Source organism: Perna viridis, chromosome 6 (assembly GCF_037379345.1).
Source record: "Perna viridis isolate PV_CMFRI_1.1 ecotype Kerala chromosome 6, ASM3737934v1, whole genome shotgun sequence".
Lineage (NCBI taxonomy): Eukaryota > Metazoa > Mollusca > Bivalvia > Mytilida > Mytilidae > Perna > Perna viridis.
In genome coordinates, this window is record NC_142450.1 from 8,893,758 (window position 1) to 8,909,561 (window position 15,804).

At 31.7% G+C, this 15,804-nt stretch overlaps 1 long non-coding RNA gene across 8 annotated transcripts in view; it reads left to right on the forward strand.

Moving 5' to 3' along the window:
• Positions 1 to 661: 661 nt before the first annotated feature.
• LOC148613538 (uncharacterized) overlaps positions 662 to 15,804 on the forward strand; it is a 70,634-nt gene continuing 55,491 nt past the window's right edge. For 2 of the 8 annotated variants that reach the window (XR_015923385.1, XR_015923399.1), the window contains exon 1: positions 803 to 824. This is a non-coding gene — a long non-coding RNA (uncharacterized LOC148613538). Of the gene's footprint in view, positions 825 to 1,726; positions 1,764 to 1,873; positions 1,925 to 2,868; positions 2,967 to 15,804 lie in introns of those variants that run through there. The other 6 variants (XR_015923392.1, XR_015923383.1, XR_015923394.1 and 3 more) reach the window with 6 other exon arrangements.

A 15,804-nucleotide genomic window follows, 5' to 3' on the forward strand; every position in this document is an offset into this window, starting at 1 on the left:
AGATCTGTGAAGTTTGTATGGAGTCAATACTTGCCCTGCTGTTTTTGGTTTGATATTGCCACAATGTGTGTTGTTTCAGCATCTTTGACTTTCAGATCTCTTTACTTGAGTATTGTCATTGACTTTTGAACTTATCTATTAATCAAAATATTTCAATTATACCACAAACATAATAAGAGGGTATATAGAAATCACCCTTTCTGTTTGTCTGTCTGTCTGCCCACTAATCTGTTTGCCTGTCCACATTTCTTGTAAGCACAACTCTGCTTGAGCAGCTTAAGGGATTTAGATTTAAAGGAAGGTTGGGCATCTTTTTTAGATGTGCATGAACAAATAAAAATTACTGTTGGATAATTTTAAAGGGAAATGATCCAACTTATGATTTTAATTTATATGTCAAAACTCCTCAGTATGAATTGCTTAAGAAATTTTGTTGAAATCTGACAGTAAGGTTGGGCATCATATGTTAATGTGCTTTAAGGAATACAATATGCCAGAGAATCCTAAAGGGGTATAACTGAACTGAAAGGTTTTACATTTAACATCTAACACCATTTGAAGCACAGGGTATTTTGGTTGCTCACAGAATTTCTATTTTGTCCTGTCAACAAGTCTAATTATTCTTTTGATTGCATTAGTTATGTGTAAGTAAGACAATTGACTTAACATAGCATATAAATAATGACTTGAATTCATGTAAGTTGTGGTTAATTATTATGGCTTGTTGTTAAGAAGCCATAAATGGTAATCAAATTGCTCTTTGAATTGAAGGTCTAGTATAATGAGCCTTTACAAAAAATGAAGGAAATGCTGAACCATCGCTGGTAAGTTTGGTTAACATGATTAGGTTTACATTCAATTTAGAACTTTCCCTTGGTAAAAAGTCCTAGCATTGTCCAAGATGGACTGATCAGGTTGAATGTCTAGCTATCAATACCCTGGAGATATCCTCTGGGAGATAATTACAATGACCAATAGTTAATAATTAATAGAATTATTGTAGAAATAGAACTGACTGTGGCATTGAGATATTTGATTGTGTTGTTTGACATTGAGTTTGATTACTTTCACTGTCCTTGGTGTGGGCTTTGATGTAATAAAGTCAATGACCTTTGTATGATTTTTAACAATCTTAGCCATTCTGTGTCATCTGGTCAAAGTTCAGCAATTGGTTTCCCCATTCCTGTTCTTCTATCAAAAGAGATGTTTTCTCAGCTCAAATAACTAAATAATGTAAACTTGACTAGCTATGATGAGATGTTGTTTTTAATTATACACACTTTTCGTGTTTGTTTGTTGTTGTTGAAGAATTAGCTGAAAAAATGTCTTTTGAGTAGGTGTAACTGCTTTACATGTCTATCATGTGAAGTTATGTAAGTCTTGTAACTTGAACCTGTTGTTTCACAAGATTGGATCCTAGTCTTCCATTCAAATGCATGGAGATTGGCCAATTACAAAGCATTGAGTTCAGTATTAAAATCAAGACAATTTTTGTGTAAAAATACTGATTAAAAATTACAAATATCCAGTCCAGTTTTACATCTTAAAAATGTTGAGAAAACATAAAATAGAAAATTTTGTACAAAATGCAACGTTTTGAGATCCCAAAGTAAATGATTGGTTTTCATATTTCAATACATTCTACATCGAAAATTCCGGAAAGGAAAATGAAATTAGAATAAGACTTAAAAACCCTGTTTACAATAACAAGCTTAAGTTTATTTTTGGCCTGGTATGGACAAATTTCTTCTGTCCAAAGAATTGTAAGTTTTACATCAATGTTTTGACCAATTTATGATTTAAGTGTATACATTAAATTATTGATCTTAACTGTAATAATTATATGTTTTTATTTTCACACTTTAAACTGCAGTGGGCTGAATTGATGACAAGTACATCTATATCCAGCTAGGAGGAGATCCTGGTAATATAAATAACAAGTCCTGTTGCTTTTATTACTATAATTATGTAATGATCTTCCTACATATAGTAATTAGTAGTGATTTACTAATTTAGTGGAAAATTGTCAGAAACTAGATATTTTGGTCTGATTTATTTAGGTTTTAGATTGTGCTTTTCCTGTAACATGTAGTACATTAAGTATGATATGTACCATCAAGTTAACTTTTTGGAATTAATTTTGACACAAGTATATACAAGAAAATATTTTTTGTGTAAACCTACTGAGCATTGGCAGATTGAAGGGATGTCCCAGGGAGACCAGGGAGCCCATCCCTCCTTTAGGTTGGAAACAATTACTTGATTATATAGGAAATCACTGAGCCATGACAGAGCTGACCCTCTCTTAAGCTATTCATGGTGAAGGGGGGAGCTCTTTTGAGAATCTCAGGATCTGAGTCTGCTGAGTTACTAGCAAGTTACACTCTCTTTAGTAAAAAAATGAAAGAAAGTATTATTGTGACAGTCATGACTTGTTATTGCAGTAATTAAAAATTCCTGCAGCATTGTATTTGTAACAACGTATTTGGTATTTACCTGCTTAAACTTCTACCACTGACACAACATCAGTAAAATCAAACTACTTTAAATAAAGTCCTTATATGTGTATTCTTATTCAGAATTTTTATCCTAAAATAGAAGCAGTTTTCTTGAACTCCTGAATTTCAAAATTTCACTAAAAGAAGTAGAATGACTTAAGCTAGTCTTTGTGTTAGCTGTTGCTATCACTGTGTCAGTTGTGGTCTTATTACCTTTTTATACAACCACAAAAAAAATTTGTAATGTTGTCATTATTGCCTGTAGACATTTGGCTTCAGAACAAAAACTTTAGTAGTAGTCCTATTGATCTTTAAGAAATTTATCACAAGGTACCATACCATAAAAGAACGGCTGGTATTTATTTTTTAGGGTTGTAACTTTAACCATTTAGGAATTAAGGGCCTAAAAGGGACCAGAAACAAGCAATTGCAGCTAATTGAAAAAGACCAGTGCCAATATGTAGGCTAGTGAGTAATTTAAATAGCTCTTTAGGTAGAAATTTGCCCTACATTATACCAATGTGTCCTACTTAACTACTTCAGAACACTTGTGTGATCTCTTGGACTATAACTTTTCGATGATATGTGAATTGATGTTTTTTTTTTAAAATTGTACCATAAACTGCAGTACTCCTAAAGAATTAATTGACAAATTAAAGCTTAGAACACCAAACAGACAACCCATAAAGAACAAGCCACAAATGAAGTTACAGGTACACATAGAAACAAATACATGTAATATGAAATCCCGCTAAAAACTTGAGTGAACTTGGTTCTTCAGAAGAACATGCTGTTCCCACATGACACCAGCTGTGATACTCATTGAAGGTCATGTCTGGTGAACCAGGAAGGACACTGATTTTATTTTGAATACATTTATTTGAAACTGATATTTATATTGAACCATATGGATCAATCAGATCATAGTGACTGTTTGAATCTTGTTCAAGAAGCTTGCTTTTATTTTGGCTAATTATTGTAAAGATTGCAATTTGTGGCAAAATATTTCAGTTGTGAGCTAAAAATTTCAATGCTTAGAACAGCTGGAAGGATTGGATAGTTGACTATGTTTATTTTGATATGAAGATTTAGATTAGTGGCAGCTTTCTGTTTTTTTATAGTCCTGGGTTGCAATGTTTTTGGGATATGTTTTAAGAAGGTAATCCAAGTTCAGGATAATTAAATGATAAAACCTCACCTTTATAGTGGAAGCTGAAATTATAAACATTACACAAGTTTCCACAATGCAGTAGATGTTCATTTTTGATTGCTAGTCTAGCTTCTCTAAACAGTAGTTATTCCTTATTAAAAAAAATGCTTGTTTATCAGTTTTTAACCTTGTATGGTATTTATATGCAAATTATTTAGCATTTGCAATAAGTGTGTTAAAGTTCTAACGGTATAATCTTGGTTGTGTTTACAAATCCTCATAATAAGTGATGAAACCCTAAGATTCTTTATATTACTGGTTTAACCAATTGTCACTTCTATTCTCTGTTGATTGTAAGGAGTTTGTATACATTTGTCAGTTGACTTAGGCGAAATAAAATTATATCTCTGTTTCCGGTTACCCAACTGACTTATTTTCAATTTAATTAACAACAAAAAAACACCACCAAATGACTTGACATTTTATAGATGGTAGTCTATTTTTGGTTTCTACAAAGTCCTGGTGTCAGTTTCACAAAAAGTCGTAATTGTAAAATTGATCGTAAGTAATGACGTCATAAACTAAAATAGCATTGTGACGTCATGATTTACGATCAATTTCACACTTACGACTTTTTGTGAAACCGACACCTGGTGGTTAATAAGATGTTTTTTAAGTTGTTTTCTATGAAATTTGGGGGAAAAAATTAGTGAATAAAACAAAATAAAATCCTGGCCCATTTCTTTCCTGATATGTAGCAGATTTGATATGGCCCTATTCACACCATACAAGTACATGTATACTACCCATCATTGTCTGTCAATAACATATTCTTTAAAGGTCAACTCTTCAGAAAGTAATGGGTAGGTTTTAATCAAACTTGGTCAGAATACATGATGGCTAAAAGGCCATCTATGAACAATCATTTTTTTTTTATTTCTGATTGATTTAATAAACAAATTACTTGAGGCTTTTGAAGGTTCTTAAAGATCATTTCCTCTGAAATCAGAGGAGCTAATATTAAAAACTTCATTTCTTTGTTAACCTCAATGTCTCCTACAAATGATCTATTTTTTTGTGTATCTTGGTTGGCTTAGTGAGTAGCTGCTGCCATACAAATTGTTGCCATAGAAACCTGATTGGGAAACATATGTTTGTCCATATCTCTGCTTAAATTGATATAAACTTTAAGCTGCATTAGCTTTCATTTTCGTAAATTTTTGTTTCTGCAGAAATATACCTTAACTTTGAATTATTTCTACTGAATTGTACTTTTCCTGTATAATTTCATTTGATATCCACAAATAAAATGCATTTAATACATGAAATAGGTGTCTATATATATATTGTCTTGAAGACAAAAAATCGACCTAGATAAATTCGTATGTATGTGACTTCTGGTGACCTTAATCCCCGCATATGCTGTAAGGTTCGCTTCTTTAATAACAAATCCGATTGCAAAGCGAAAGTGGTTATTCAACGGTAAGGAAGACCGACGGACTGAAGCCGTACAAGAAGAAAGTTCGAATATAACGCAAGGATCCTTTTGAAATTTATCTATTGTGATATAATGTGGCTCAAATATGGTCATTATTTATTTGAAACTAATCAAGAAGTAGATGAAATGAAATGCAAACAAGACACATGCTTACCTGTGTATCCTTTATTGTTATTTTTTTACAAAGGTTAAAGTATTTTTAACCCAGGTGAATGTCCTGTCGGCAATCTTCGGAAATAATGGCGAAAAATAATTAGATCAGAGCTATTGATCTTCTCTGATTTAAAAAACGTTGTTTTTACAATATACTGTAGGTATTATCAACATTTATTGCTTCAATTGCATTACTACAAACTTATTTCATTGAATCAGCAAAATTCAGTAGAAATGAAACTGAACAAATTTGGCAGCTAATGCAGCTTTAACCAAATGTGGCTGAAACTATAAAGGAGAGGTCTACTACATCTGATTAACTTTTGGTTCTACTTGACTGAGCAAGATGGTTCCCAATATTAAAAACTCACCTTGTCAAAGTCAATCTGTGGTGATATTTTTATCTTTAATAGGGTTGGTGACTTAATGCTATCTTTAAATGAACCACATGTGGCTTAGGTGGCTCTGTGGGTGGCTCAGTTGGTGGCTGTGGCCACTTAAAGTTTCCATTGAAACCATGTGGGGAAACTAATTTTGGTCTTTATCTCTAATTCTGACTGCAAAAAGTAACAAAATTTGTCAGCATGGATGAATAAGAGCTTTGTTTTATAATCATGTTCAATTTAAGTTGTATGTTTATTTATAAAATAAAATCTTTTTTGTCATGTGCTTACTTGTATATTTAAATTAACTTTTGTACAATTCAATACCCAGGTGGCTCCTCTTGAGCCTCTTGTTATAAAAAAACTTTTGCTAGAATGATGCCCATTTTTTCTCTCAAATCAAACATTATACCTTTTAACACCAGAAGGCATTTTTTACTGATAAAAAGAAGTTGGTTTCAGGAACAAGGTGAATTTGGAATTTGACGAAGTTGCACTGTCAGAGTTACACCACAGTCTTGTGAATTTCTGTAGAAATTATGAAGTTAGCTATTTATTTACAAACTTTAGGATTTAAGGAGAAGTGTATTTAAGTTTTTTGTCAGTGTTATGTAATTTCTGCAACCACAGTGTATGTCATTAGAAGGAGAAAAAAACTCTGTCTAGAAAGATTCTGACATGTTTAAAGGAGGTAATTCCTGAAGATCTAATTCAATGATAATTTAAATTTTATTGATGCACCTTTTTGGTGTTATACTTTCATTTTATGATTTTTCTCAGTCTAGATCTCATGTCAGGTATCTTTTTATGCTTAGTAATAGGTTTTGAAGTTTTGTTTATACCTTCTTGTCTAGCTGTCTGTTAATATATCTCATGAGCTCAATAACTTTACAAAATTTTAATAAAGAAATACATGTTTTACAATATATTTTACAAGTTATCATTTATGGTATCTTGTACTCAGTACATGTATTTGTAAATATTTCAGCTGTACTTCATGCAAGTTCATTTTTGAAGGTCTATTTTCACATAGTAATATAGCATATGTAGACCAAAAAAGCATCATATTCTCTGTGGATTTTTTGAAACCATGAATCACCATACCGTAGGCAGTGTCTGAATTTTATGTGGACTTGTTATGTTCAGTTGTAAGAAGAAAGTTTGGATCCCTGACTTAATTCGAATCTCTATTAAATTGTTGACTATTTATATGTATACAAGTATTTACAATGACATATCAACAAATTTATACTTCCATTTTATCTCAAATTATTCATTGATTAATGATGCTGAATGTTTACACAGTTGTGTAATTTGTTTATCTCACATTAAGTATCAATTGATCTGTAGGTACTAGCTTAATTATTTAATATTAAAATGAAATAACATCAACAACAACAACAACACCAATCTGTAAACATGTGATAAAGTACTGGTTTTTTCCAGTTAATTGTTTACCTGTCATGGTTGGTTTATCACAAATCAATTAAATGTACCCAATACACTGATAGGTGTTTACTGCCTGATCAATGAAGCCATCATTAAACCTCAGGGTTGATGTTGGGGTCAGGTTGAACTGGTGAACTTTGACTCAAGATTCTTAACTTCAGCTAATTTGGCTGTAGAAATAATTATAATGAACTAACTGCATGCTAGGAATTTTTTTTATTTCACCACAATGTTTCTGCAGGAGACCAAAAATATTGCCACAAGAAACAAGCATGAAATGATGCTACAAGGTTGAAATTGACCAAGGTGGAAGTGAATATATAATTCCTTATGGTAAAAACTAAAATAGAAAAATTCTATTTTTGCCAATAATAGTATATACTTACATCAAAACATAACATGAAGGACCCCTTTAATTGATCAAAAATATTTCTAACCGAGGATATTAGAAATACAGTAGGATTATAAAAAAATATATGAAAAGTAAGGGAGGCTATAATTGAAATTGAAGCTCGTTTTCTCAAGGTATTACTGACCACTTTAATTTGGCATCTATTTTTGAACTTTATAAACTGGATGAATTCACATAATGAGTGTTGATGTCTTGGTCGGATCTCTTAAAAAAATCTTATGTTGAGGTTTTCCTCAAATCTTCCCTTGAGGAAAATCATAAGGCCCTGGGACTTTTATTTCTTTTTTGAAGACATTAGTCTTTACTAATTAAGGATTAGGGTTTTCTGTCAAATTTGATTTCAATTGACTTTTAAGTTTGTACGTACTCTTATTTACACCCTTTTTTACATGGTACTTTTATGCCACCCACTGATGGTTTTAAATATAACAATTCTTTCTCTAATTAGCACAGTACAGTTGTATCCGGTAGAGAGAATTGTAACTCATCATTGTAGAGCTGATAATCCATTTATTTGAATGTCCTGTCAAACTTCATCTGGATTTAATCCACTCAACTTGTTTTTTGTTAATATAACAAGCATTTTGTGCCTGCAATATCCATTAAACTTTGTATTTATTATGGTTGTCTTTTATGTTCCCATAATCCAGAATTTTTTTTTACTTCTGAATCCATGATTTAAGAAGGTAACTCTTTTACACAACATTTTTAACTAGAGAGAGACATCACTTTATACATATATGATATTCAGTACGACACACCATTCATCATTTTCAATTCTATCTATAATTTGTACTACAGTGCCTGGTAATTAAAAAGACTGATTGTTGAAGTATTGGTCTTTTAGCATTCTATTCATGAACTAACCTCTTGTAAAGGTTGGTTGTAAAGGTCTAAATTGCAGACTTGATCTGCATGGAAAGACCATTACAGATAATGGATTTGTGTGTTGATGTATTACTGACATTCTAAGGTAACCTTTTTTGGTATTTCCTTGTAAAATGGACTAAATATGAGATAAAGTTGTACATACTGCATAGCCTGATGGAGATAATTATTACAACTGTTGTTCTGTGTATTAAGTGTTTTTTAGACAGCAATTTTATTTATCAATCCCTTTATCATGGTTTGTGGTGGCTATTGTTTCATGATTGTAAACTCATAAGAATTTTCTTACTTAGTTCACACAATTCATGTGGTAAAAATTTAGCAGAACCCTGGGAAATTATTACCTTAAAACATTATTCTCTTGTTTAAGGGAGATAATTCGTCATATTTAATCACATATATGGGAAAAATAATCTCCTCCATCAATAACTGCAACACGTGAACTGCAATTCAGTTTTGGTATTAAGTGTCAGTCTCGGTAAGAACCAGGCTGTGGATGAAACATGGTAAGAAAAAAACCCACCATTTTGAAAGTCCAGTTTGACTATTTGCACCGTCAGAATCAAGGGAAAAAGATAAGATTTTGCATATCACTTAGGTAAATTGAGTTATAATTTCATTGAAATACACTGAAAATGAACATTTCAAGGGCAAATAACTCTGTGGAAAACCTTAATTTTCTAACATTCTATTGAAAATGTTTGGAGCAAATGCAGTGATGCAGAGATCAAATAATGGTCTTTGCAAGTCCTATAGTGAAATTACATTGTCAGATCAGTGGGGTTTTAACATACATGTTACTGATTTTTCACGTTTTGCCCAATTCTTACAAAAACTAACACTAAAACTGTCTAGAACTTTACTGTGGGACAGGGTATTTTTTTTATTTTGTTGTTCTGACTCTGATTGTCACAATATGCATTTTGTAGTCAAGGACCATTACTCAACTAGGAGTGTTTACCTTTATTGCTGGTCCTAACCTTTCTGTCCTAAATTTGTTCCTTTATTTTCACCCTCATTTTCCTGTATAAATCATAAGGTTGCTTCTTTACTAAATACTGATAGTTCAGAGCTGATCGCTATTCAGCTTGTAAAGGAACTGTGAATACTATATACAAACAAAAAACAGATTTATTAGTGTTTAGGGATATGTGGCTGCATTTGGGAAGTTAAAATCGTTGAGTATTTAAAATAATGTCGGTATTTGTCAGTTTCCCACGGAAGCTGTAGATATAATACTTTCTTTTTCTGGCATGTCTGACAGGTCTTTTACAGGTCGTAACCTCAAAAGAAAGATACTGTTAGTTGCTAGGTTCAACATTACTTGATATATAATGATACACATATTACTCTGTTGTAGTAACATGTTCTAGGAAATTCATTCTCCTACAGTTGTGGTAAGTTGAATAAAACACAGTCCAATGAGTGTTAGTTAAAGTTGAGAAATTTGTTCAGTTTGTCATCCTTCCACATTCTGTAATCTATTATACAGCTCATAAAATCTTTCAAGTAAAAAAGGAGTGGAATGCTGTTATGTAACTAAGGTCACTATAGATTTGCATATTGAATGCCTTCATGTTAAGTTTAGCCTTTGGAGTGCTGTTTGTCTAGATTCATTACCAAGGGATTTGCACTTATGAAAATATTTAGCTCATCCAGACCAGACACCTAGATGAGTTTATGCCATTACTTTTATTCTGAATTTTCAATTGTTTTTCATGGTCATCCATCATCTGTTTACAATTCATAAATACATATTTCTCTGAAACAATGATCTTGTGCTCAAATTTTGTAAAAAAATCCTTTAAATAAATATATGTATCAGGTTTGTTTGAAATCTGGAAAAAAGTTTTTAAGTTCCTGTATTTTCTGAATTATTTTTTTCCACATTTTCCAGAAACAAACTTTAAAGAAAAAAATCCATAGCCCCCCCCACTATCCCCTCGAAAATTAAATGGTTGCTGCCTGAAAACATTAACCCTTGGGTGTTGATGTTGTGTCAGGTGTCTGAAGGACACTCTGATATCCTAGCCCTGATGTTTTAAGAGTGAGCACACTCCTGAGAGAAAAAAGTATTGGCCATGTTTGAAAAAATGCCTTATAAGAATATAAACTCAATGCTTCCCTTGCTATAGTTCATACCATTAAATATACTTTTATGTTTTTATTTTTAAAATAGTACCTTTCCAGACATTTTTTGTGAATGTTTCAGATTTTAAGCTGAATTTTGCTATCAAAGTGTATTCAAATGTGTGTGAAACCAAGTTTACCCAAATTAATTAGTCTGATTAAATTCTGTAGTGATAATAAATTACTTCTTCGTTGAGACAGCATTAAGACAAGTGACTATTAATGAATTTCTTATTACAGTGGAGCATATTGCTGTTTTATTAACTCAACAAAAAAAATTTACCCCCACTCAATGGCAGGGTGGTATATTGGAATCACTTTGTCCATATATCATTCTGTCCATTTGTCTGTATTTTTCGTCATAAATATCTTGGCTCCCAATAGATAGATTGATTTCAAATTTGATGTGTGGCTTTGTTTAGATGGGCCATATTTTGTAAACGTGTACAATTTCATGTTTTGCCAGCTTTTTATATGACCACAAAAAAAGTTTTCCTAATGTCGAGACTATAAATTAACTATTAGTAAATGGATCTCTTTGAAATTGTATGACAAGGTGACATACCACCAAAGGAAGGCTAGGATTGATGTTGGGGCTAAGACTTGATTTTTTTTAATTAGGGACATAAAAAGGGGCCTGAAACAAACATTTTTCCTGTGTACAGTCAATGTTAACTTGAGTAAAAATGAATGGATCTCATAAATTTGCTACAAGGTGCCATACTATCAAAAGAGGACTGGGATTGATTTTTGGGGTTGTGAAAATGAGTCAAATAAGAAGAAATGGCCATGAAGGGGCCCGAAACAAGTTTTGTTTTTGTTTTTTGTTTTTTCTGTAAAAGTGAATGAATCACCTTTTTCGAAATTTTACCAAAAGTGCCATACTCTTAAAGAATGGTTTAGATTGATTTTGAAGATTATGACTTCAATCATTAAGGAATAAGGAGCCAAAAAGTGACTGCTTCAATTCTGGTCAAATATTTATCCTATGTCGAATATCTAATTGCTTTATCAAGTTTGAATGGTTTGTCCACTTACCCCAACTGTTCAAGGTTAGATTTATGTGGTTGTATTAAGCTGTGACCTATGGAGCATTTTATTACTTGTGATATGTACTTGCTTATAGTCTTCATTAATAGGGGTAGCTGTATATATATATGTATTTAAAAAAAAGAAAATAAAAATGTCAAGTATGCAAACTTGGATCTCTTGATCAGATGAGTTCCAAAGATCAAAGACCACACATGACTAATTACATTACTGTTATTTTTTTATGGTGATTATGTTATCTGGACTATGGAGTGTTTTCTTTACATGCCCATTATGTCCTTGTACATGTAGGTTCAGTATATTGTATGTTTATCAGCCTTACAGTACATATTTCCCTCTCATGTGACCTACCATTTTAACACCTGTTCAGGGATCAAATACAAAACTGCCTATCTGAGTAAATATCAATATTTTTGTCAATAATGTGATGAAAACTTTCATAAGTACACGTATAACTGGAAATTTACATGTAATTAGAAATAATGAACCATAAATATATGCCACATTGTAACAGTTGTTTTGTCTGGTTTGTCTTCAGTTCATAATAAATTGTTTTCTGTTCAAACAATAAAGGAGTGCTTATCATTTAAAACTCATATATTCAAAAAGTAAATTTTGGAGTGACAATATTAGATTTAATTTCAGGAGTTATTGCCCTTCGTCATAAAGTAATATTGTATTGTTTAACTTGCTAATTCAAAATATACAAACTCCATGGAGATGTTTACCTTTTCAGTGGTGGATGGCACCCCCTTTTTATTGGAAAATTTGTCATTTTAGTGTGTAAAATTTAAAAAATGGCAAATTATGTTTTAGCACCGCCTTTTTTCTGAGAAACCCCAGCTGGCACCCCTCTTTTTCAAAGTGTCTATATCCGCCCCTGCTTGTCAAATCCTCCCAGCTCTTATTTTCTTTCTCTTAGAGATTAAGTCACATCATAAGTTACTTTATACATTAACCACAGTGTAGGTCAATGTTCTACAAATTGAAAACAGTTTTTGAATGTGAAAAACTTAAGGTTCGTGATGTATTTTTGATAAAATGGGTTAAATTATTCAGTGTATACTAGTATTTTCTCATTAACCACCCAGAGAGTGACCAAAAAGACTAGTATGTAAATACGTCAATTATACAAGTACCTCATGAATGACAACCAAGAGGCAACAACATTTTTTTAAAGGAATAAGTGATGCAGAAAATAATTTTAAGGCTTCAAACTCAAATTGGTCTGTCAAATCAGAATACTTGTATGATTTGTGTATAAAAATGATCAACTTTCCAGAGGCATGCTATAGTAACCCACCCCTCCATTATCAAATATATGTATTAGATTTACTACAGGCAGTTCACAAAAAAAATAAAATTTGAACTGTTAGATAGTTAAGCAATTTCTGTAACATATTTCATACACATATCAAGTTTTCCAAAGCAATGACCAGAATTTGGGGCTCTTTTATTCCATAAATAAAACATGTCTTGCTGGCTGTTTCTAACCATTAGGTACAGGCATACAGACAACTTTTTGTTGTTATTTTACCATACCACAACAGCCACAAAGTTTTCAATTTTTAAATACATGTACCGGTATTTATTTTTTTCAGGATTTGAAACTGAAAGGATGACAAGTCTATAAATAAATACCAACTTTGATGTGTTTTCCTTTGTGCCATTAATAGGCATGATAGGTGTTGGAATGTTTATATAATATCAGCTGTATAAGCTATTATGTTCAAAGTTATGTAAGTTTTCAATAGTGCACTCACAATTGGAAGTTTACCTTTTCCATAATTTTAATCAACTATGTTGAATGATATCTTGTCATTATTGTTCTGGTTGAAAATCCCCCATTTCAAAATGAAAGTGAAATTTGATTTACTATTGAAAATTTTCAGAAAATATTTGAGTTAATAGTTTGAATTCTATGTAAGATACTTTGTCTTTAGACTTGCTACAAGTCCCTCTCTTTATATTTAAGAATTTATGAAAAAGTGAATTGATTCCATGTAAATCTACTAATTATTCGGGGAGTGAGCACACAGATATTGGTAGTATCATTATCAGAGAGGTTAATTACATAGATTTTCTGTGTCATATCATAAAGAGGGAATTGTAGCAAGTCTACTTGACTCCAATGATTGTGAAACCAATTGAAACATAATAAACATCTTTTTTAGAATTTTAGCCCAACTTAGGAGAAACTCTTTGTTTTCTTTTCTTTGCTATTTTGGATTTTCTTATTTGAATATGGAATTATTTTCAATTTTAAGAAAATAAGTGAAAACATATTTTTATACCTTACCCCTTCTAAGGGGGTTAGTCATGCTGTCATGACTAAGGGGGTAAGTAGTTTTCCTTGACTTTTGTTATCCAAGTAACCCTACCCCTTAGCCATGCCTGCATGACTTAATCCCTTTTAATAAGGGTTATTTTACAACTTTATATTTACCGGTAGTCATTTCCTTAATTCCAAAATAATACCAAATTCCAAAATACCTTGTTCTTTTATTATTGGTTCAGTTTGAATATTTCCTTCTGCATAACAAAAGGATTTAAATGACACCTTACAGTGACAATTTTTAAAAATAGATCAATAAGTCAAAGATCAAGGTTTGATAAGAAAGCTTTTTTGTGAGGCTGTTGAACCATGAGCACTGTTCTTTCTGAAGGTTCACAATTTGTTAAGATGGTTATGAATGTGCTGATATGATGTCATTACAGTAACACTTTTTCATTATTCTCTTTTAATGCTCTCATTCTCAATGTTTCCCATGACATTCCAATTTAGGTAACAGTTAAACTGAAGTGATTGGTTATTATGGTATCTATATTCAGACATTAGCACTATATTTGGGCATACTCTTTAATTATTAACTCTATATCAATGTTTATAGAAATTAATGTTCTTGTTTATCCCTTAAGTACAGTTATTGACCCAGTAACAGATAGCATCAAGGTGAGCCATATCTGTCTCCTGCTGCTGTCTGGTACATTGACAGAACCTGATAAGTTTGTCAGATATCTTGGTTTCAGCTGTTGGAAAGTTGATATGTCAGGTTGATTAAGATAATTTAGTTGCCTTATAAAATGTCAAAGATAAATTCTATAGTTTGAATAAAACAGTAAAACCAAATGTAAAAATTGACTTTATAAGCTAAGACTTCATGGTAAGATAAGTGTAAGAGTCCACAAAATCAGCAAATGGTGTTCATTCCACAATGGACTCCTACTGTGGTTTTAGTCAAATGGCCCCTCTTACAGTTTTATATAGTACCAAAAATGCTTTGAACTAAGATATTCGTATGGTATTGTAAGTGTATAATCTGAGTGTAGGATATCAAATGTCATGGAAAAAAGCCAAGACAGTGCACTTTCAAAACAGTAAGCAGAATAGTAAAAATGTGGATTTTCTGTATCATATTCAGGTCTACTTCATGAACAACTTTTGTGATCAATTTATTTTTTATTATAATTGTCTTGAAATCCATATCTTTTAAGCTTATCAATTGTGTGTATTTAGAAAAATGTTGTCATAGAAATTCAAAGTGGCAAATGACATTTGCAATTACATACTCAAGATACAGAGCAGTTTTTATTTGTTACATATGTTGGATATGAAGCAATGCTTATTGATTAAAAAACAAAACAAAAATTGAAGTTTCCATGGGGCAGCCTAAATATACCTAAAGGAGTCAAAATTCTTACAAGAGTAGTTTCCCAATTAAAGCCTTGCAGTTGCAGTTACTGATAACAGTTTTATTTTTATTTTTCTTTTTTTGGCAAATTTTACCCTTTTCAACAGAATCATCCAGTTCTTCCAATCAGCTGAATTTTATCACAATTACGTTGATTTATGGATTTATTTCAAATTTGGTATACATGTGGCTTTATATTGGCTGGGCATACATTGTATGGTTTCTTTTTGATTTCAACTTCCTGTTCTGTGGGGCATTCCTATTTTTCACTGTATATACATGTAGTAATAGAGAAAATTTTCATCACAAAAATCTTGGCTCCCTCTGGGTGGATTAATTTCAAATTTAGCATGTTGTTTGATATAGACAGTTTATCTACCTATTAAGCAATTTGACCCATTTCCTGTTCAAATGAGGTATACAGAACAATGCGAGTACAACCTTCATATTTTCTAACCGTAATTACTGATTATCGGACCTAACATTTTATTGAGGGTTTCC